At 54.5% G+C, this 22,690-nt stretch overlaps 1 protein-coding gene across 3 annotated transcripts in view; it reads right to left on the reverse strand.

Annotated features, from left to right (window-relative positions):
• LINGO1 (leucine rich repeat and Ig domain containing 1) overlaps positions 1–22,690 on the reverse strand; it is a 184,548-nt gene that overhangs the window by 146,220 nt on the left and 15,638 nt on the right. For all 3 annotated transcript variants that reach the window (XM_074353962.1, XM_074353963.1, XM_074353964.1), the window contains exon 2: positions 17,492–17,606. The gene's annotated coding sequence lies outside the window, so the exon portion shown is untranslated. The remainder of the gene's footprint in view (positions 1–17,491; positions 17,607–22,690) is intronic.

The following is a 22,690-nucleotide window of genomic DNA, read 5'->3' on the forward strand; positions in this document are numbered from 1 at the left end:
CTCACTCAGTCTCACCTGGTTCGTGGGCATTTGCTCTCAGAGCCCAGGTTCCTGCAATAGCCCTCTCCCTTTAAAGCCTCAGTGTCCACACCTGAGCTATGGACACTGGCCCCTGTGACCACTTAGGACCCACAGAGCCCTGGATACCATGTCCCTGGGAGGCTTTGGCACAGGCAGAACAACAGAGCGTGGAGTGGGGAAAGGGTTGCCTGGAGCGCTGAGCACTTCCAATTCCGATATTAAAACAAAGGTGGCCTACATTTAATGAGCACCTATGATGTGCAGGTTTTGACTGAATGGACTCTTAACCTTGGTATGAGAGCCCCACAAGGTCATCCCTCCCAATGTCCTTTACAGATGAGGAGGTTAGTCACAGCGATGTTGAGTGACAGCTAGTAGGTGAGATCTGAACAGAGGCAGGCCAAACTGCACCCCGCCACTGCCCACGCACTGGAAGCCCACGCACCCCAGCCTGACTCCACGCAGGAAGGAACGCTTGATTCTCCAGCCCTCCACATGTTCCAGCACAAACGGCCCTATGAGACGGGAGCTACTGCTGTACAGTGATACTCAGGGGTAAAGGCACTCGCTTGGGGTCACACAGACCAGGAGAATGAGGATTTTAAGGAAATGGGCCTCTGCCCTCACTTCACAGCCCTGGAAACTCACCCAGGGCTGGGCAGCCCCACAGAAGCCCTGTCCAGAGCAGAGCACTCCTCCAACGCCCTCGCTCCAGGAACCAGCCTGAGGAGCAGCTGTCCTCCCCGGGCTCAGAGACCCCATCCGTCTCGTCTCCTCCGTGGTCTCCAGACCCCCCCACCCCCGCCTTAAATCCCTGGAGCATCGCTCGGGCTCCTGCCAGCCTCACAAACAGGACCCCTCCCCAGTCCCACACCTCCACGGCTCCAGGGGAATCACTGAGTCATGAGTTCTGGGAGGGCTCCCAACCCCTCCTGAGCTCCGACCACCAGCTTCCCAAATGCAGAGCCCAGCCCACCCTGCCGCCCTCCTCAGCTGCTCCCAAGGCCTCTGACTCCTGCCCTACCTGAGACCCTCAGGGCTGCAGGCCAGCCCATGCCCTCTCTGGGGACAATGTGCAAGGGGAGCTGGAGGCCACGGTGGGGACAGTCTAGGGGGTGGTAAGAGTGCAGGGAGAGTGCCTCAATTCCCCAGAAAGTTTTTTTGGCTCCTCAAGTGAGCAGGGGAGTGTGGGCCTTCACTCACATGAATCGACGGCTGTGCCTGACGGGTCTTTATCCCCTGCCCGATGCCCACTGTCCCCATCCAAGCCCCCAGCCCCTTGCCCACCTCACCCAGGGCCCGCTGCCCCTCAAGCACCTTCCAGTTTAGATTCCACGGCAGAATCAAGAAGCTAGCTGCCCCCACCCAATTCCATTCACTCCCACGGACGCCAGAGGTTGTGGGGCGTCCTGTGGCAGCCCTGCTCCAACCCCCCTCGCCCAGTGTGCACGCACAGACACACACACACCCATACACAAGGTCCCGGGTGCCTGCCCCAAGCAGAGCATGGGCGCCCACCACACACACAGTCTATCTGCCACCCAGTTCATGCCGCTGGTATCAGTAATGAAAGCAGCAGACCAACAGGACACCAGGCTGATTGCCACTCAGTGGCGGCAGATGAAAGGAAGCTTCCTGACCCTGGGCTGAGCCCTGACCCTGGTCACAGGGATCACCGATGGGTGCTCCTGGGATTCTAGCCTCCCTCTTTACCAGGGTCCAACTGTCTGCAGAGGAAGGTCACCAAGATAGGCTGGAGTCAGTGCCCAGCATGAGGCCCTAAGGTTCTTCTTCAGAAGCTCCCAGCCCACAGCCTTAGCGTTCCTTGTTCCTGCCCAGAGAGGCCAAGGCCTCCAGCTAAAGTCACACAGCAAGCCAGGGTCAAGCTGGCACCAGAACTCGGTTCTCCCATCTCCTGAACCTGGGACATGGATGCAATGCACATTGTGAGAGGGACAGAGCCACAGGCCCAATGCTCATGTCAAGGGCCATCTTATCTCTTAGAATTCAGGATGACAGTGCCTTGGGCCTAGAAGGACAAGCCCCAAATCCACTCCTTTCTCCATCAGGAATTCCCTCTCCAGTCTACTTGGCCATGGCCATTGAACCCCTGCTTACATACTTTTGATGAGAGCAAGCTCACCACCACCAAAGCAGCCTGTCCATCTGAGGCTCTAACTGGGATCCCACTCCCCAGACCTGGCTCTGCCCCGGGAAGTTGGTACTCACTGCAGGTCAGGGTTTGGGGAAAGGGCTCTGGGTCCTCAGGGATTTCTGGACAGTAAGTGCAACTCCCGAGCCTGCCATTTTCCAAGTCCCAGTCCCTCCTTGCCTCCCACATCCTGTTAGTGTCCCTCTGGGCCTAGGTGGGGCCCAGGCTGGAGCACCGACTGACTGGGTGGCTGAAGGCTAGCTCCTCACTCTCTCTGAAATGCGACCACTTAGGTAAAGCCCTGACCCCAAAGGCTCTGGCAGCACGGGCCCACCACACTGAGCCCCAGCACGACGAGCCTCCCCGGTCATCTCCTCCTTCACACCAGACCCACTGCTCCTTATGACACAGCCCCTGCCTGAGCCAAGGCTCTCTAGCACTCCGCCCTGGGTCTGTGCCTCTCTGGACCTAGAACAACATTGTATGGGTGGGTATCCTGAGTGCCCATTCTAAAGAGTTAGGGAAGGCCCCTAACTCCAAAAATATCTCCCTACCAGCTTGGCCTGTCTCTGAGGTTGGCCCTGAGCCAGAGGCCAGAGGCGAGAGGGTCTTCCCCAAACCCTGGCCAGCAGCTGATACCCCACTGTCCTCCCAGATACCCAGTTCAAAGCCCCCATCCCTCCATCAGCATCCCCACCATGCCCCCATTAGCACAGCCGGCTGTCCCCGAGCCCCAGGCTTGGTGAGTTACAGCCCATCCCTCCCTCCCAATGTCCTCGCCACCGCCACCACGGGCCCATATTATGGCATGCACATCTGTCAGCCTGGGGCGCCGCTGCCACCACTGTTTCCAGGGAAACATACTCTGTTTATGACATTATCAAAAATTCTGGCCCCTTCCTCCCCCTCCCAACCTCTAGCCCTGCCTCTGTTTTTGGGGACGAAGATTTGGGCTGTAACTATCACCACATGTCTTCCCTGCAGATTCTAATGGGGCCTGAATACATTGCCGCTGCAGAAGACACCACAGCCGCAAACATGCAGCCACCGTACGCTAATGGGTGCGTTTAGGCTTCATCTGGCTGCCCTGACCACCCTCCCTGCCACGCCAGGGGCCACTGGAGAGTCCCCAGACCCGCCATCCCCATGCACCCGCCCTCCCCATGCACCCACTACTGCCCTATAAGCCCTAAGATGGAATCTGCTCACAGTAGAGGTGGGCTGGGGAATGGGTCACTAGCTCAGGGCTTTTGCAGGAAGGAGGGTAGGGAGCTGACCCTGACTAAGCCTCCCACTTGGGAGCCCCAATATTAACAGGCCCTTTTCACATGAGCCACCAATAAGCAGCTGGTGTTAAGAGGAGAAAACTGAGCCTCTAAGATCACACAGGTGGTCTGTGAGGGGGATCTGGTCTGTTCTGGAGTTGAACACAGAACCAGGGACTGCAAAGCTCCATCTCCCACAGTCCTGGGTCCCCAAGGCCTGAAGGCTAAGAGCTCACATGTTCTAAGCATTTTACATGTTTACATGTAATAATTTAAGCCTCATAATGACCCCATAAGACCAGCACTACTAGCATATCCATTTTACAGACAGGACACTGATGCAAAGCCAAGGCCACACGGCTTGCAGGTAGAAGAGCCAGGATGCAAAGCCAGGCAGGCTCGCCCCAGAGCCCAGCTCTTAAGGGCTCTGCTCACAGCAGCCTTCTAGGCTGGCCAGGTGAGGTGTTCCCACCACCTCAGGAAGACTCAGCCCCTTCCTTGAGCCCACCCCACAGAGATGGCCCTCGTCCCTGAGACAGCACCGGAGGAGAGAAGCCCAGGTGCTGGGCCTGACACACTGCATGGGTTCACCCCAACCTTCCCCAACTTCCAGTCTTAATCACAGGGGGATTCTGAGGAGCAAATGTTCAAGATTTACTCAACTATCAAGGGCCAGGCAAGTGGTACATGGCGGGATGATGATGATGATTGTCACTGCTATCATCAGGGTGGTTTGACCCATCACTGTGGGCATTCTGACCTCATGCCCCTCAGAAGGGCACACACTCCCTCTCTCCGCGGCCCTGGACACTGACAGCGCTTCACTAACCCTCTCTCCAAACCTGTTATACAACTGTATTAGTTTCTTAGGGCTGCTGTCACAAATTACCACAAACTCGGGGATTTAAACCAACAGAAATTTATTCTCTCATAGTTCAGAGGCCAAAACTCCAAAACTGGTCTCACTGGGCCAAAATCAAGCTGTCAGCAGGGCTGGTTCCCGCTGGAGGCTTTAGGGAATAATCCGTTCCTGGCCTCTCCCAGCTTCTGGTGGATGCCGGCATTCCTTGGCTTCATCACATCACTCCAGTCTCTGCCAGTGTGGTCACACGGCCTTCTCCTCTCTGTAGTCAAATCTCCCTCTGCCTCCCCCTTATAAGGACACTAGTGATTGCATTTGGAGCCTATCCAGACAATCCAGAATAATCTCCCCATCTCAAAATCCTTAATTTAATCACATCTGCAAAGACTTTTTCCATATAAGGAAAGTTATGTTTTAGGGACCAGGACATGGACATCTTTGGAAGCCATTATTTAGCCTAGCACAGCCACCAACTACCAACACAACACCCCTCCTGGACAACTAACAGGTACATCAAACTTCACACAATCACAGCGGAGGGCCTTGTTTTACTCCAGGCCGGATCCTGTCTGTGTCAGGTACTTGAACTCCCATCTGCCCACCTGTCGAGGCCAAAAACCGTGGAGTCAACATTTAACTCCTCCCTTTCTCTCCCCGCGACGGCTGATCCACCATCAGCAAGTCTCTCTGGTTTTATCTTCAAAATCTATCCAGAGTCTGACCACTTCTCGCCACCCCTACAGCCACCACTTGATCCAAGCCACCATCTCTCCCTCATGGATTATTGTAACAGCCTCCTCCCTGGGCACCTGCCTCCACAGTGTCCTCAACAGAGCAGTCAGAGGGACCCAAGTCACAGATGTCACTCTGTTGAAACCCCACAGTGGATCCCATCCCACTCAGTGCGGAAGTCAAAGTGCTTACAATAGTCTGCAAGTTCTGGCCCCATTTGCTCTCTGACAGCAATTCCATCCCTCTCTCACTCCTTCCCCTTTCTCCTGCCACTCAGGCTCCTCCCTGATCCTCAACAAGCCAGGCATGCTCCCTCCTGTGGGCCCCTGTCCCCTCAGCCTTGAATGCTCTTCCCAGCTATCCATGTGGCTCCCTCACCTTCTTCATGAAGGTCTTTATCTAGAAGTCACCTTCTCAGTGGGGTACCCCTATCCCTGACATTTCCTTTTATCCTCTTCCCTGACATCTTTTTCTCCTTGACATTGACTATCTAACACAATACAATATTTTGCTTACTCATCTTGTTTAATGTCTGTCTCCTCTGCTAGATTGTAAGTTCCATGATGACAGCCTCCTAGGTCCAAAAAAGTGCCTGGACAAGTAGGTGCTCAGTAAATACTCAGTCACTCCACAGGCAATTACAGAGCCAGGCACTGAGGAGGTATCAGAACCTAGCAGTGAACCAGACTCAGCCCCTGACAAGGACCATCTAGGGTATCAAACACAGTGACAGGGAAGCACAGAGTGCCACGGGAGTTCAGAGGAGGGAGAGACAAACTCAGCCCAGGGAGTTGCAGAAGACTGGACTTGGGAGGGCTTTGCAGGATAAGTAGGAGTTCACTGGCTGGATAAGGGGACAACTTTATACTTGGCAAGAGGACCAGCAGGTACAAAAACAAGAACAAAATAATAAGACCTGTACTTGAGACAAAGGAGAAGGCAGGAAGTGAGCCTAAGGGGTCAAGCAAGGGCCAGTTCTGAAGGGCCTTAAAGAGCAGGCCAAGGGAGTTGAACTCTTCCCTGTGAGCAATAGTGGGCCACTGAAGGGAAGGATGTGGCGGGTGTGGATGTCTGGAGGCTCCCCTGCCTCACGTGACCAACAAGCACCCTAGATGTGGGCCGAGATCAGGGCATAGGGCCCACGTGACAGGTACTAGGGGAAGAAGCGAGAAATTCCCTCATATTGTGACCTCAGCCAGGAAGCAGCTCGCGACACAGGGAGCCCCAGCATGCCCAGGGCTGCGCTGGGAGGACACCTCAGGGAAAAGTAAAGCCAACAGTTTACAACAAACGCTAGAGTGTGCAGCTTCAGTGCAGCCAGGGGACAGGAGAGAGGGATGGCAGTGTGGGCTGAATTGTGTCCCCCAGCTCATGTGTTGGAGCCCTAAACCCCCACATGACTGTATTTGGAGTGAGGAAATAATTAAGGTTAGATGAGGTCACAGAGTGAAGCCTTAATCCAGTAAGATTAGTGCTCTTATATGAAGAGACACCAGAAATACGTCCCTCTCAGGACCCCGCTGCCTCCCGCCAGCTATGAGAGCACACAAAGAGAAGGCAGTCGTTGCAAGCTAGGAAGAGAGCTCTCACCAGAGCCCGACCATGCAACGAATTACTGTTGTTTCAGCCACCCAGTCTGTGTTATGGCCACCCAGTATTTTTTTAACAGCAGTCAAGCAGACTAAGACAAACAGCAAAGTCAAGGAGAGCTTCCTGGAGGAGACAAGGTTTGGGGCCATCCTAGGGCCTGAAAACAGGTCAGATCCTGGCTGGCTGGACCTGTGGTCACACAGTGGACTCCAGCCAAGGCCCATCCTTCGTCTGGCCTGCAAAGCCTCAGCAGTTTCTTTGGGGTTTAGTTTCTGTGCTGAGGAGCACAGAGATAGTTGCAGGATTGGTGAAACTTTGCCTGGTCCTCTAAAGTATAGCCAGACCCCCCAAGACAGAGGTAGCAGGCTGGAATGTTATGGTTCCTCAGCACCGGATCCCCACTTCCCCATTCTGCCACCATGAAAGGTAACACAGCCTGGCCCGAGACAATCAGGAGTCAATGTGCAAGGGCCTCCCCCTAGCCCAGGCTCCCACCCCTAAGGGTGCTGCCTGGAAGTAGGGACCTGCGCCGGGCTCTGAATGACAGAAATGATCAGGATATATGCAGAGAGAGAGAAGGTCTATAAATAAATATACATTTTTATAAGACATGTTTAATTAAAGTGGATTAAAATTAACTTGCTTTAAAAAAAATTAGAAGTGCCCTAGAGGATTTCAGAAGCAGGGCAAGAGTCCCTGAATCCAGAGGCTTCATGGAAGGGCCCAGGAGTGCGATAAGGGTGGCACCTATTCCCTGCACGTGGTGTCCTGGGAAGGAGGTGGCTCACATTTACACAGCACTCTGTACACTGCAAGGTGCGGTCCCTGGGATGGCAGGCACATTCAGCCCCAGTTTACTAGGGGAAACCAAAGCCCAGAAAGGGCAGTGACTTGCCCAAAGTCACACAGCACACCTGTGGCAGGGCTCAGTGGGAAGCCACTGGTCATTTCTGGAAACCCTGGACATTAGGTTCACACTCAGCACTCCAAAAGCCCCTTACCCCCTGTATGCGGTCCCAGCCTGAGCTGCTGCCCGCCAAGATCCTCCCATCTGCAGGGCGGGGACTCTTGCTCTGTGACAGTCTGGCTCCTCCAAGGTCTGGCATGAGGACAGCAGAGGGAAGCAGCCGGGGGTCGGGTACAGGAGGCAGAAAGGGAGAGGACCCGAAATCAACAAGCGTTCCAGAATTTTAAGCAGTTTTTGGAGGAAAACGAGGAGCAGGTTCAGCTGTAGCAATTTGCTCCAGGGGAAAATTATGTTCCCGTGCTCTATTATACAGAACAGAAGGAACATTTGGTGGGTTGAATACTTGTTAATTTATTTCTCTGTTTGTTAATGGGCCCAACACAAGCGCATGCTCGTACACACACACACACACAAGCGCATGCTCGTACACACACACACACACACACACACACACACACACACACACACACACACGCAGACACCAGGCGTCAGCAGGAGATGGCGCCGGGCTCCCCGAGTGTTCCTGCCAACTTCCTATCAAGTCATCACTCAGGTTCTTACTCCCTCCTCTCAATGCCGGGGGTCTAGAGGAAGGCGGTGTGCAGTTCCGGGACAGCCCTTCAGTTTCCTTATCTGAAAAAATGGACTTGGCAATGAGATGACCTGATGTCTAAGGGCAAAGCCTTTGACCTTGGAACGAGTGTCACGAGACACAAGAAGTCATTTTGAGTGTGTCTACAGACACACAGGAGATCCCGACACTGCCTGGGGCAATGATGCTCCACTGGATGGCTCCTTGGCACCTCACACCTAGCAAGTCCAAATGAGGACTGTCACGCTTCCTTCTGGCCCAGAATCCCAGCTCAGAAAACAGTGCCACTCAGGCCAGGCTGACCTCCCCTGACCCAGACTCTCGGCCCTCCCGCCCCACGGCCCATCTCCAGCATCTCCCCCATCCATCCATTTCTCCCCATCCTGAGGCCACCCCTGGCCATGACCCCACAGCTCACCACCAGACCCAGCACCCACCTCCCTACCAGGCTCCCTGCTTTCCCTGCCACTGGCTCGAATCCATTCTCTCCCCATGGTGGCCAGAACAGAATGTGAAAAGCACAAATCAGATCCTGTCACTCTCCGGCTTAGTGCTCTCCAGAGCTCCCCCTCCCTCGCCCCTGCCACCCCTCTGAATAAATCCAGTTCCTGGTAGGGCCTCCGAGGCCCCCATTTGCTCCCTCCTCTCCTCCCTCTCTCCCTCCTTCCGCATCCACCAGCATGCTGTCTTCCTCCTGGTCTTCAAACACACCCAGCTCCTTCCCATCTCCAGGCCTTAGTCTTGCTGTTCAGCCACCCGGGACGCCGTTTCTTCTCAGATTCGAGGTCACCTTTTCAGAAAGTCCTGTCCAGACTCCTCCCCTTCCAAAGCCGCTCAGCCCATCCCAGTCACTCCGTTTCATGGCCCTGTTTACTTCCCTCCAAAATTCAGCACAGTCTGAATTATTTGAGGTTTGGCTCACTGCCACTCCCACAAGAATGGAAACCACCCGAGGGCAGGTGGAATGTGAGTACCTTCTAAGTGCTGTACCCATACAGCCTAGAAGAGAACCTGGCCCTTAGGAGATATTTCATAAACACTTGATGAATGAATGAATGGAGTGAGTGAGTGAATGAATGAAAGAAAAGACAGATCAGCTCTAGACCAGAGGGGCTGGTGAGAAGGGGGCCAGGGCTCCCTGTCCCCAGTGTCTTCTGCCCCAGCCTCTGAAAGGTCTCAGCACCTGTTCAACTAAGGAAAGGGAACAGGTGGGGTGAGGTCTGTGGAGCAGCATCTATGACCTGGAACCTTTTCTCTAAACAATTTCAAGAAGCAGTTCCAGATCTGAGACTCAGGTCTGAGTCCTGGCCCCGCCACTCTTTGCAACTTACTTGACCTCTCCGAGCCTCAGTTTCCTCACCTGCATATTGGGGGGAAATAACAGGACCCATCTCCCAGGACTGTTCTGTGGGTGAATGAGATCGTGCTCTCAAAAATATGAGACAACGGTGATGATAGAAAGATTCCCACCTTTCTATCCATTTACAGATGAGGAAGCCGGAAAGGTTGTGGATTTACCTGGGTCCCAAGGTCGGAAAGTGGAGAGCTAGGACCAGATGCAGGCTTGTCTGACTCAGAAGCCAGGGCTCTTGCCCCTGTACTGGTCAGTCCTTGGCTGGGAGTGGGGAATGGAGCACAGGAGGCCTGTCTCTGACATTTGTACCTCGGTGGTCGTGTTCCTTTATTTTCCCCTTTCCCCAGGTTCAGCACAAAGACACTTCAGGAGGTTGGGAGTGCTGGCCAAGGAGCACAGCACTGCTCCCACATCCCTATGCCTGAGGCAAGGGAGCTGGGGAGGAGGCAGTCGCCCAAGCCCCGGACAGGTAAACTGAGGCAGGCAGAGAGCGAGTCTGTGTGGAGAGTCCCCGGGATGGTCTGAGGTGGGGGAATGTGCAGGCCCGAGACTCGGGAAGTCTGCAGGGAAGGAGGAATGCCACTTATCAAGCACAGCCCCCGAACCACCCGGCCAAGGGCACAGAGCAGGGGAGGGCAGCAGGACTCTGAAGACCCTGGAGTGTGGACTCTAAGGTCAGATTCTGGGCCCACCAACTCCCACTCAGAATGGCTTCTGGGGCTGGAAGGTCATCACTGAAGGTCCAGAGGCCTAAAGGTAAGGCCACCCTAGCAGAGACTCCGCTCAGGGCCAGCTAACGTGAGGCAGCTGTCAGGACTCAAGGTGCCTTCGCTTGCAGCTCGTGCACATTAAGAATTATTCCTCTTGGGAGCAAACAATTTGTTACAATATCCATTGCTCGCTTTTCCCAGCTGGATGCCCTCCCATACATCCTAGATTAATCCCAGAAGTCACTCCATTCATTTAGGACATGCCTGAGTGTACCTTCTCTTTTATTAGGGAAATTTTTCACTGTTTTGAAGCACACATAGGTTTTAATTTGGGGCTGAGATTTTAAAGCCTCTTTCAGTGGCTAAGACACATGAGTAGGCTTGTGGCTGGAAAGATTCTCTCTGTCCTCAAAACTGGAAGGGCCTGGCAGGGGCCACCGGACCCTCTAGAGGAGGGGATACACAGTACCTCCTCTCCAAGGAGCCAGGGACTGCAGACCTCAGTGCTGTGTGGCATTGGGGCACACCTTCAACGTCTCTGAGCATACCAAGGAAGGCAAAGTCTAGGAAGACCGATTATTTGGGTGTCCCTCTACAGAGTTCACCCAGGGAAGTCTGAGAGGTCATCACCTCTAAAACCCAGTCTTTGGGAGTAGCGTGGGACCAATGAAAAGGCTAGAAGTTTGGAGTTCAGAGGAGCCTCTCTGAGCCTAGCTTCCAGTTTCTTAGAATGAGCTAAGTGCTGCCCCATCTCTGGGCTGTTGTGCAAGCCCCAGTTCAGAGCAAGCCTGACTCAGGGTCTGGCACATGGTGGCTGCTTGATAAGAGTGAGTCTGCTGGTCCTCCCAACCCAGTACAGACCCCTCCCACTTCTCTTGGTCTCTTCACCCTCGAGAAGCCAGATTCCCTGCTTCCTTAATTCCAGCTTAAGGCTGCCCTTAGGCTGACCCCACCTCCAGCAAGAGCATCTCCACAGGCCCAACCTGCCAGTCCAGGTAGCTGCCACCAACCTCCTCTCAGGCCCTGTACGAGGCCTTCATACCTCCCACCCGAGGCCCCAGGGTCTGAGGAGTCCTATCTGTCCACACACCCTACAGTGAACCCCTGTCCTCCACCACAGGCCCCATGCCAGGCTCTGTGCTGGGATCCAGGTTATATGCCCTCTGCCCTAAATCAGGAGATGGTTGTCCCACTCCCAACTCCTAATCCCCAACCCCCACCAGGGCTCCAGGGCTGGGACCTCTTTGGACTCTGATTGCAACCCCTTCCCACACCCCACCCCCTGACTATGCCCCATCCCCTCCCCCAGATCCTCCTGAACACTAAGGTCCAGCCTCCTCCAGGAAGCCTTCCCTGACTTCTCCAGCCCTTATCTCCTTCCCTTTCCTGGACTCCCAGCATTTCTCCTCAATCTCTCTAACTTCACATTGCTACCCAAAAGCAAAAATAGTCACCTACTCATTCTGTGGCCACTGAGCCCAGTACCACTTGGTAGTCAGGAAGGATGGACTCATTAAATGATTCAAGGAGAAGGACTCCCACTGATGTGAATAGGTATCATTATGCCCACTGTGCCAATGCAGAAACTGAGGTTAGGAGAAGTGAAGCACTTGCCCAAACCCCGGGGCTGGGATGTGAACCAACCCCACCAAATGATGCTGTTAAGACAGAGTCCACAAATCCACATTCCACAGACATGACCCGCCAGCCCTGCAGTTCACACACACTACCCCGTGTGACCCCCACCACCTCAGCCCCACTGCTTTCTAGGCCCCCCAGGAGGAAACTGGGGTCCAGAGAGGCGGGGTCACTTCTCAAGGCCACACAAACAGTTAAATGGCAGGACTAGAGCTTGAATCCAAAGTCTCTCATTCCCAACCTGGTCAGACCCTCCCTCACAGGGTCTGTAGACCCAGCCTGCCCTCCCCTCTCCCAGGCTGCTGGATGGCCCCCTCCCGGTCCCCAACCAGCACATCACCCGCTCCCAATTATCGGTCCAACCCAGGACTCCAGGGAGAACCTGCACGGTCGGATGACCTTTCAGAGGGGCCGGGCTCTCACAGTTCTGGGTATTTACACAGGCAGCCTCGCTGCAGTGGCTTCCAGAAAGTAGGACATTCCAGGGAGGGGGGCCAGGAAGGCAGGTGTGGGCCGAAAACACTCCCGCCACCCACCACACCGCCTGGACAGCGGAGCCACCCTCGGCACGGTCTCCTCAAATGACCTTGGAAACTGCTGCGGGGGGACCCTGTGCGGCCAGGGGCAAAGGCCCGGGCTGCCCACTGAGGGGAGGGCCTTGGCCAATGTCCCCTCCAGCTCCTCTTTGCTCAGTGACCTGGAAGGCCTCGGGGCAGATGGGAAGAGAAGCCCCTTAAAAGGAGCAAGAACCCCTCTCTGCATCTAGGGGTCACCTCACTTCACCGAGCCTCTGCTTCCTTATCCGTAAGTGGGGTTCAGGTAGTAGCGGCCTCCACATTCTAGACACTCAAGTAAACTAGGCGGGCTTACCCCAGCAGCATCTAAGGATGCAGCTCTCCTGGGACACCTGGCAGACACTCAGCCCCAAGCAGGACAGATCTGATCTCCCAGAAAACCAGCCCAGTAGTGCTGAGTAGGGGCACCAAGCTGAAAGGCAGGTGGACACACCTACTAAACAGAGACAAAACTACACCCGGGATGTCACCAGGGAGCCTGGGGTCTCAGCAGCCAAGAGGATGCTGCCCCCTATCCAGACTGGCTGTTCCTGAGCACAAGGTCAGGCCATGCCCACAATTAGGGGCTGTCACCTACACAGCGCAACCTCCTCCCAACTCCATCCTGGCCTGAGTGGAAGAGCTGAGGGTCAGATGAGTGGAAAAAGGACCAAGGGTTCCCAGTAGAGGGCACCAGTATGTAGGGTTCAGTCTGGAGCCAGAGGGGCTTAAGGGCTGCAGAGGGCAGAAGTGGGGCTAGTCCTCCCCTCTTAACCCTCCCCATACCAATCCCCACCTCCACCGCTGAGCAGAAAGGAGCTGCAGCCCACCCCCGTCACACACAACCATCATTCTCAAGGCTGGGGGTGCCCACCTTCGGTGTCCCCCACATTCTTGTCTGCAGCTCAGACTCCACTACGTCTCTCTCCAACCCCAGCTCAAGGACTTTTATTATTCAGAAGAGCCTCTTGATTGAAAAGGCCTCTAAGGCATCTCACAAATAAGAATCCTTTAATTGGGAAGTTGTTAACTTCTCAAAGAGGAATTTTAATTTTGCTTCCCCAGCATCTCCTCTCCCGAAACCTATGAAACCTACGGGCTAAACACAAAGGCTAACAAGGCAAGCTCCCTGCGTACCCCTCCCCCAGCCACACAGCGCCCTCGGGGGCAGAGGCAGGAGTGGCAGCAGTGGCAGCTGCGCCCACCCCGATACGCACAGACCCCCGGACCCTCACCCGAGACTGCTCAAAGGCCTCAAACCTCTCCCTTTGGGCATACATGCTCCACACCCCTCACCCCCCACAAAAAGGGTGGCAAATGGTTGAGGGGTTAACAAGATGATAGGGCACTCAGACAGGGCAGGGGCCATGTCTGCCAGGTTCCCAGAACCCGACCCTCAATGCACAGCTCCCCAGAAACCCCTCTGCTGCCCTCCATCACTGCGTCCTGTGGCTGATGACTTTAAATTATACTTATTGAGCATCTACTATGCGAGTAGGAAAAGAGAGCTCCCGGGGGGCCAACCATGGCCCCTGCCCCACATTGAGCTGACCCACTCATGGAGGCTTCAGGGAAGCAGGTTCAGATCAGTACCACAAGGAAGGACTTTTTCCACATCAAAGCGGCCTCCAGGGCCTAGGTTTCCCTGGAGAGAGTGAGGCCCCATTCCTGCAGTTATGCAAGTAAAGGTCAGAGGTCACACTCTCAGGGACACCTGCACTCCCCCAGTATGAGTCTGGGTTGGGCCAGCGGGTCTCAACCTGGCCAGTCACCAGAAATGACGGCAAGGCTTGTTAATCATCCAGATTCCTAGGTTCCACCAGTGATTCCAGATCAGGAGGTCTTGGTAGACCCCTGAGGATGCTGACAACTCCTTCCTTTACATGCCCAGCCCCAGCCTCTGCCCTCAGCTGTAGCCTCACATATCCCTGGTAAGTGCAGCCTTTCCATGTGGATACTGACATCTTAAACGTACCACTTCCAAACAGGACTCTTCCTTTTCCTTCCAAACCCATCCCCAGCCCCCCTGAGCTCAGCTCAGTCAAAGGCACCACCACCCACCAGTTCCCAGGCTCTGACCTCTCACAGCCCACAGTCCACCCTTTGGTCTTCTACACTCAGCCACACCTCCCCACCCAGGCCCAGCCCACCAGCTCTCTCTGGACTGATGCTGGGGCCTCCTAGGGTCCTGCTTCTATGCCCCCTCCCCACCTCACTCCCCTCACCCCATAGTCTTTTCCTCATGAGGCAGTGAGAGGGAGCCTGTGGGCTATGAACAACTTCCACTCACACTCTCTAACAAGAGGCTCTGTAAGTCCATTTCCCAGCCCCTCTTCCCACCAGCTACTCCCAGCTCAGAGACTGTCCAAACAGCTGAGGGCTTGTTCCCTCTCCTCCAGTCTCTGCTCCAAGGGCAGCTCAGCCGAGAGGCTTTTTCCCAACCACCCTGCAGAGCGGGCTCCCCCTGCATGCTCGCTCCCCTTGTCCAGGGCACTTATTGCTCCCTAACCTTGTACTATGAATTTACATCTCTGGTCATTTTCTGTCTACTCTATTAGAATATAAGCACAGTGAGGACAGCGACCGGGTCTGACTTACTCACCTGTGAATGCTGGGCACATAGAACAGTGCCTGACACATAGCAGGTGCTCGATATGTATGTGTCAGATGAATGATGAATGAGCCACTGAATGAATGAATGACTTCAGTAAGCATTTGTGCAGTACCTGGTATATGCCACAAGGGAACAGAGGGGCAAATCAGGCTAGGTCTGTCCTGAGAGCCCCCAAAGTCTGTGGAGAGAAACAGATCCACATCCATGGGTAATCCCACCCAGCCAGTGAGTAGTGCTGGGGTGAACATTCATGTTCAAGGAGGGGAGGACTGGTAGGGGACCACCAGTTGGGCCTAGAGGTCAAGGAAGCTTCCTAGAAGAGACACCCAAACCCTCAGCCTCCCTCCCTGGCTCTTCAATGTCAGGGGCCACCCCTTCTCCAACCCAATTGAGGGGATGAAGGGAGGCCTATCTGACCAGCAGCACTGAGTCAGGAGTCAGTAAGTGTTCAGATCTGATGCATGCGTCCCTCCGGCAAGAAGACCTGGACAGGGCTCACCGGAGATAGAGGGGTTTGATTTAACTGCCACTAATCTCACCAGGGAGCGAGAGGTCAAGGACTGTGGTATCTGGAACTCCCAGCCTCCCCTGCCCTTCCTCAACCTGGCCACCCTGCCCTGGGCCCTCCCTGCTCCCCTAAACCTTTTCTTCCCATCATTGCTCTACATACATCATTTTGTACATCCACGTCCTATTTATGATGACACACTAGGGGAACAATCAAACCCTACCACAGAGAATTGGTTAAACATGCTACGGCACACACAGGCTGGAACATTATGCTGCCAATAAAAATTACAGTACAGAAGAGTATTTAATGATGGGAAAATGATCTTGGTATAGAATTAAGTGCAAAAGGCAGGTTAGAAAACAGTGAGTACAGCGTGATCCCAATTATGTCATAAATACCTATTTTGTAAAAGACTGACGGGTAAAATACCCAAGTGCTCACATTTCCCATAGAGAACATGCGGGCTTTTTTATAATCAGAAAAATAGAACATTTTAAATGTTCTACAGCCTTCAAGGCTCAGCTCAGGCATCCCTCCTCCAGGACCCTCCAGCCCCCCAGCTGAGAGAGCGACCCCGACTCCGTGTTAGTTGTTCCCCACCAACCCCGTCTCCCTGCCCACTGAGCTTCCTGGTGCCTTGTGCTGGCCCTGGGCAGCAGGGAGGCTGCTTCGGCCCCTGATGAGGGTGGGGGGAGGGCCCAGCCACCCACCGCCCTGATGCCCCTGCCCCCAGCCCTCCCCTGGCCCCTGGCTGCCTTGCAGGTAACCCTGGCCCATCCTCTCTCCCCATCTCCCAGCAGCAATTACAGGTTAAACTGGAGGGACTAATTAGCTGCTCGTTCCACCCAGGACTGATTGCTCACGGGTATATTTTGATGGAGATAACTGGACTTCAAATCGAGGCGAGTGCCCAGGAAGGAAATCCAGCTATCTGCTCCCCCCAACCCCACAGCTCCCTGAATGGGAGGACTGTCATCTGAGCCTCAGGCATACCGCAACTGTCACCCAGTCCTTCAGGAGAAGGGCTTTGAGGCCCACTGCCCTGCTGAGCCACTAGGTCTCCTTCCTCTGAAACATGGGGCTAACCTTCCAGTCCCACCTGCTGCCCCAAGCCCCCACCCGGCATCCCTCTCATGGGTCAAGAACAGGGCACTTATTCACTGTCACAAGCAAGGCAAGCGAGGCAGCAATCCAGATCCCCTTCCTTCCCCTTCGACAGCCTCTTCGGGACTTGCTGTAGTTTCTCCACATTTCCCCACATGAGACAGAGTGGGAGGCCTGTCACCTCCCAAATTGTGGGTGTCCTGCTCCTCATGATACAGTCCAAGAGGCCATCTGCTCTGCTCATACAGAGCCAAGGTCACCTGGCTGCCAGTGCTTGTCACACGCACCCACGGGGGGCTGAGCTTCATCCTGCCTTGAAGGTGTCTGAATCCGCACGTTTACTCTGGCTTGGAGCCCCATTAAATTTCACACGACGGAGCCAGTGCCAGCCTCTTGACAGTTTCTTGGCCCTTGACTGTCTCAGTCCACACATTTCCACTCCCTCCTGACCTGGAGTCATGCACACATTTGGTCAACAATGTGACAGAGCCAAGGACAGGGCCCTTCAGCTCCCCTTTAGAGACCTCCCACACCACCTGGGAACCCATTCGCCGGCGCGTCCGTGAAACCACGTCACTCAGAAGAGCGCCCCAGGCTCCTGAGCTGGCTGCCAGGGCCCAGGGCACAGCAAGGACTAGTGGGAGGTGGCGCTGCCAGATCAGACCTCCTGGCCTTGACTTCGTGCGGGGAAGGGGAGATGGGAACACCCCCAGAAAGACTGCCCCTCAGTGGCCTCCCTACAGCCTCTCCGCTGGGGACACCACATCTACCTCCCATGGCCCACGCCGCCCCCACTCTGCCCGGTGGCTCAGAGTGGCCTCTTACCGCAGGTCGAGCAGGCGTCTGGGGCATGCCACTGGGCTGGGGGTCAGCCTGGGCTTGACTGGTCTCCCTCCTTGCCGGTGGGCACAGGAGCCTCAGGGCCTGTGGGCGCAGGAGGCTGTGGGAAAAGGAGATGAGCTGTCAGCCAGGGTCGGGGAGCAGGGGCAGTTCTGGGAAGCAGTGGGGGTGGGGGGGCCATGCACGCAGTGGGTCTGATCTCAGCAGGCTGGACCATAAACACTCATACATCTCACACATGCACACACACTTTCTCTCTCCTTGCTGACACACGTACCCTCACATGTGCTCTCACTCATCAGCACACTCATGCTAAAACACTCATACGTGCTGTCACATGCACACACACACTTACTCTCTGACACATTCACATATCACTCACACACTGACATTTACACACACGTGCTCTAACCCACTGACACACACTCACACACATGCCACCAGCCAGGGCAAGCGAGGTTCTGTGAATGGTGGGGTTTCTGGCAACAGAAAGGGGGCAGGGGTGTCTGAATAGGCACCCCCTACCCACTGGCTCTGTGACCTTGGGAAAGTCAAATTTCTGGGCCTCACTTCCCTCATCCATAAAATGGGGACACTGTCCCTCCTGCCAGGACTGCTGGGAGGATAAAAGGAGAGAAGGAATGCATGGCCTGGGGCGCAGCGGGGCCCAGTCCCACTCCAGGAGGCAGGCCCAGGGCTGGGCCCTGAGAGTGGGTGCAGCAGAGTACCAGGGGTGCCTCTCCCTGAGCCTGAGACCCCCACCTCCCAGTTCCCAGATCCCCACGGCTCCCACCCCTCACCTCCTTCCCCAGCCAATCCTGGTATATTCCTCCACATGTTCTCCAAGGGCAATTGGGGTTCCAGTCTCCCCATCCTCCACGAGTAGGGGAAGACACTAGGGAGTCCTGTCCCCTTGGCAAGACCCCAAGACACAGGCCTGGCTGGAAGTCCCAGGAGGCAGATCGACTCCCAGCTCTCCCACTCTCAGGCTGTGTGGCCCTGGGCCAAGCTTCCCTCTCTGAGCCTCAGTTTCCTTAACCTCTCAGACCAAGATCCAAATCCCCCTCTCAGATAAAGACCCAAATCCCTTTCTGAGCTGTTGCCAAGAGGTTCCAATCCAATTAGTTTCTCAAAGTGTGGGACACACATTACCGGAGGCGCACACGGGGATTCTAGGTGGTGCACAGACAGGCATTTTGATTTTCATAGGTGCATGTTTATTTTTCCATGTGTTAAAAAAAATGACAAGCATATTACAGCTGTGATCTCATGGATGTGGGGCTTGAGGAGTGCTCCGTGATCCACCTTCAAACTTGAGTCAACGCAAAGACAAGCATTAAGAAAGCATGAGTGCACGTGGCACCCAGAGGTGACTCTAATTGTGATGGGGAGAGGGAAATGCAGAAAGTCAGCATCTAAGTGGCCTGGCTCCCAGAAGCTGCTCCCTCTTCTTCCCTGAAAGGCCAGGCCAACCCCTCCTTTTTCTCTTAATTCCTCATATGGTACCACATAGCACAGGCCCAGGTCCCCAGGGGGACATACAAGGCCTTCCAGATGGGAAAGCTGGGGCTCAGAGGAGGCTGTAATAACGTAGGCCTCTGAGTCCTTCCCAAAGCCAACATTCCATCAAGTCTAAGATGCAAACGGTGGAATTTCTAGCTACGTGGTAGGTAAAGATGGAAGGACTCTCTGGAGGCAAGTCTTCTTGTTTCATGGACTGCAAACTTCTCCTCCAAGAAGGAGGCAGAGAAATGGGCCCCGAGCAGGTTCCACGGTCCACCTTGGCTTTCCCATCCTGATAACAGAGCCACGAGCAGTGAGGACCCAGCAAGAGAGGGCCTGCCTAGCCCCACAGTTCACAGCCCCAGTGTATGCCCCCTGCTGCCAGCAGGTCCCAGGGATGCCCTGCCATGGCTGCTGATCCTGGAGGACAAAGGGGTAGCCAGAGTCTGGGCAGTTCCTCAGGACTGGGTCTTCCAAGCCAGGCCTATCCAGGCAGGGGTGCCCTGAGTGGCTGCCCAAGCTGGCTCCCTGTAGATTGGCACAAGCCAGCAAGGCCCAGGCCAACCCGGGCAGCCCTGTCTCAGGCAGACCTCCAGACCACCTGGCTGGCAGCCCTGAGCCCAGTTCCACCTGAGCTGGCACGGCAAGCCATCCCCACAGCACCGCTCCAAGCCCCCAGCTACCATGTTCCAAGATAATGAATGGGCCTCCCGCTCCCTTCTCCCCAAACCTTTCTAAAGCTCCCACTCTCCTCGGTGGCATCACAAGGAGTTGCTATGGAAATGGGACCACAGGCAGAGCATGACAATGATTTGGGGCAGAGGAGGAGATGCAGTGGGAGCTGGGAGCTCTCCTGGACACAAGGCCTGCCTGTAGCCGAGTCCAGAATGGACATGAAATCCTAGCAGCTGGCGCCACAGCCAAGGAGGGGTGAAGGAAACCGTAGCAGAGGTGGGAAGGCTTCCAACCTTCCCTCCTGGCTCCCCGACTCCTCCGTGGAGCCCAGGGAGCCCTGGGAATCAGATGCCTGTGTGTTCAGCAGAATTAACTCATGCCCTGGGGAATGTGAGGCTTCCATGGAAACAGCTACTTCAGGATGTGCCAGAGTGGGTTCAGTACTGTGGGGGGCTGGCACCCAGTAGGTGCTCAGAAAACACTGTGATCAAAGAGGATAGTACTGGCGTGTGTATATACCCGTGTGCACGTGTATATACACGTGTGTGTGTGTGTAAGACAGAGACAAGCGCCTGCTCTGGTCAACAGTCACAGAATCTCAAAGCTTGAAAGGTCCATGTCCATTGTACGGAAGGGAGACTGAGGCCCAGTGAGGGTCAGGGTCAACCCAGCAAGTCAGCCAAAAAATTAAGCCCAGAGCCCAGGTCTCCTCTTCCCAGACCTGAACCCTCTACCCTATACCCACGGGTTTTCTTTCTTTCATTCATTCATTCTACTGCTGGTAAGCACCTACTTTGTGCTTGGTGACGGGGATAAAAAGACATGAAGTACAATATGCCAGGAGCTCAGAGAGGAGACAGTCCACCACGGTCAGAGGGAGGATGCTGGGACAGAAGTGTAAGGGGCTGCAGGAGCCCAGGGAAGGTCACCTCAAAGATTTCAGTTATGTGCTTCTGGGCCATGTTTCAAAGAGACTTCCAGGTTTCCCCGACTTGTCTCCCAACTGCTCCCTCAGCCCAAGGCCCCCTACAGCCCCCACACAGAGGCCTCCAGTGTGAGGCCCTCACCTCCAGGAGATCATGGGGCGTGTTCCCCATTTGCAACCCCAGTTCCCAGAAATGAGGAACCATGAGAAAGTACCTTGCTACACATAAGCTCAAAGAAAGTGAGTGCCCTGGCTGCCCTCCTCCTTTCCCCTGGCTCAGCATCTTCCTGCATTGTTCATTCTTTCCTCTCTCATTCCTCCCTTCCTGGGCACCTCCCATGAGCCAGACATGGATGGCACTGGACTCGGGATGGGGCAGAGAACAAGTGAGCCCTAGTCATAGGCTGTCACCCTCGTGGAACTCAAGTCCCCACCTCTGGCAGCAGCACACAAATTCTCTCCTGCAGAGGTTTTTCTGGCGGAGGTAGTACTGAGGGGACAACACCTTCCAGAGCTTGGCCTGGAAGACCCAACAGCTCCACTGTACCCCACATGGGCCATGCCTCCCAGCAGCTGGTCCACATTCCCGGGACCAATTTTACACAGGTGGAAACAGACCCTGAGAGGTACCCAGGTGGACCCAAGGTTGCTGAGCACCGAGAAGGCAGGAAGGGGAAAGACCAGCGAGGGCAGGAGGGAGGGGCCAGGCCCAGGGCTGCGGACAGGGAGGGAGGAGCTGCCTGGGAAGGCTTCCTGCTAGAGGAGGGGTGAGGCTTAGCTCAGAGTCTTCCCTCAGGCTCCCAGCAAGAAGTGAGCTTCTCTGAGAGAGAGAACTGGGCCAGGGGCTGTCCTGCCAGCCCATATGACTTGGGGCTGGGCTGGAAGGTGAAGGGTGGATAAGGGGGGCATGTCCCTAACCGGCCACCATCCTGTCCCAACCCACTGAGTGCTGCCACGCCTACCATCGCCCACCCCTAATTACTGCTGCTCAGTGGGGAACCAGCTGGGGATGAGAAAACAGTAGAGACACAAAAAGGAGAGGTAGAGCAACTGGGACCCCAAAGCTCAAGACAGAGAGATGAAATGAATAGGCAGATGGGACTATCACTGCCTCCCCAAGCCAGCGCTGCAGCTGCCAGGAGGAGCCCACAAACCAGGGCTTTGCAAAGATTTTTCAGAAATAAAATTTTTATTTGAAATGAAATCTTATACAGTGGGGGAAGCCGTCTATGCCAGACATTAAATCCAGAAGCCATAAGGTGAAAATTTGATAAATCCGACTACATAAACACATAAAAACATCTGTACAGCAAAAGACACTATAAACAAAGTTAAAAAGCAAGTGAGATGCTGGAAAAGAATATCACTAATATGCAAAGAGCCCCTACAAATCAATAAGAAAAAAAGACAAAAGAAGAGAAAAATTGGCAGTGAATTAGAAATCCACAGAGGGAAAACTAAATTGGCCAATAAACATATGAAAAGATGTTCTATCTCACTAGCAATCGGGGAAATGCAAATGAAAACAACACGATACCATTTTTTTGCCCATCAGACTGGGAAAAATTTAAATGATTGATAACAACCAGTGCTGGCAAGGATGTGGGTAAATGAACACTTATGGACCGTCGGAGGGAAGGGGAATTGGCTCAAAGTTTGTAAGGGTAATTTGGCAATATCGAATAACGTTTTAAACCCACACACCCTACAACCTAGTAATCCCACTTCCAGGCGCTTCTACAGAAATAATAGCATAGGCACTCACATATAAATATTAAAGGATGCTCATAGCAGCATTGCTGGTGAGAGTGAAAAAGAAACGGCTTAAATGTTTATCAATAAGGGAATGTTTAAACAAAACACAGCACATCCATAGTATGGAACACTCTGCAGCCATTCAGCAGAAGGCAGCACATGTATGTATAACAATATGAAAAAAAATCTAGCTGTACAATGCTACTTCAGAATGAGCCATTTTTATAAACAGCAGTTTGCTGGTTTATGCCCCAAAAGGCTGGAGGACAATATTTAGACGGTACAGTGATTGCCTCCTAGGAGGAAGATGAGGGGCTTTCATGGAC

This window comes from Camelus bactrianus, chromosome 27, assembly GCF_048773025.1.
Source record: "Camelus bactrianus isolate YW-2024 breed Bactrian camel chromosome 27, ASM4877302v1, whole genome shotgun sequence".
NCBI lineage: Eukaryota > Metazoa > Chordata > Mammalia > Artiodactyla > Camelidae > Camelus > Camelus bactrianus.